The sequence below is a fragment of the Myotis davidii genome, unplaced genomic scaffold (genome assembly GCF_000327345.1).
Source record: "Myotis davidii unplaced genomic scaffold, ASM32734v1 scaffold88, whole genome shotgun sequence".
In the NCBI taxonomy this organism is placed as follows: Eukaryota; Metazoa; Chordata; class Mammalia; order Chiroptera; family Vespertilionidae; genus Myotis; species Myotis davidii.
In genome coordinates this window covers 5,876,549-5,877,538 of record NW_006300377.1, presented here as the reverse complement: position 1 = coordinate 5,877,538, position 990 = coordinate 5,876,549, and positions in this window count along the sequence as shown.

The following is a 990-nucleotide window of genomic DNA, read 5'->3' as shown; positions in this document are numbered from 1 at the left end:
AGCCTGGGCATGTGCCCTTAACCGGAATCAAACCCAGGACCCTTCAGTCTGCAGGCCAGCCCTCTATCCACTGAGCCAAACTGGCTAAGGCCATATAGGAGATTTTATTTTTTATTAATTTATTTTTTATTTTTTATTTCGGGGGGGGGGCAGGGAGAGCTTTTTTATCTTTTTCTAACCTGTCTTTTTGAGCTATAACTTTTAAATTATATTCTTGTTGAGTCAGAAACTCTGGGGGTGGGGTCCAACAGTCTGCTTTAACAAGCAATCCAGGTGATGCTAATGCAAGCTAAAGTTTGAGAACCAATGATGTAGTTGAAATTTAATGGCAGTGTTTCTCGTTTTAACTTGCTGTAAATTACTACAGAGGTGGGTTAATGATGGAAGCAAGTTGTTTAAGAAACTAATGGAAGGAAAATTTTAAGAGCCTGGACAACACTTACTAGGCTAATCATTGAGTTGAAGATTTGTCATCATTACTGATATCCTTCAGATAAGGTGGTCTTGTTTATTAATTTATTTTTTATTTTTTATTTCGGGGGGGGGGGCAGGGAGAGAGAGAGAAACATCAATGATAAGAGAGAAACATTGATCGGCTGACTCCTGCATGCCCCCCAATGGGAACCGAGCCCACAACCTGAGCATGTGCCCTGAGTAGGAATCGAACCGTGACCTCCTGGTTCATAGGTCGATGCTCAGCCACTGAGCCATATAGGGGATTTTAAACTTATAGTGATGGGGGCAGATGTTTGTGAATGCAGGCAGCTGGAGAAATACTTCAGGAATGAACTAGCATGGGTAAAATAATGGCAGTGAATGTGAAGAATAAGCTTATAAACACAACTCATTTTTATGAGAGGTCAGCTCTAGAAATAAGTGATCCTCTCCCTCACATTTTTCCATATCACAAAGGAAAACCATTTGAAGATGTCACCTATGTTGTCTGGCTTCTCTGGACTACTGGCATCAGGGAGGAAATAATGAATTCTC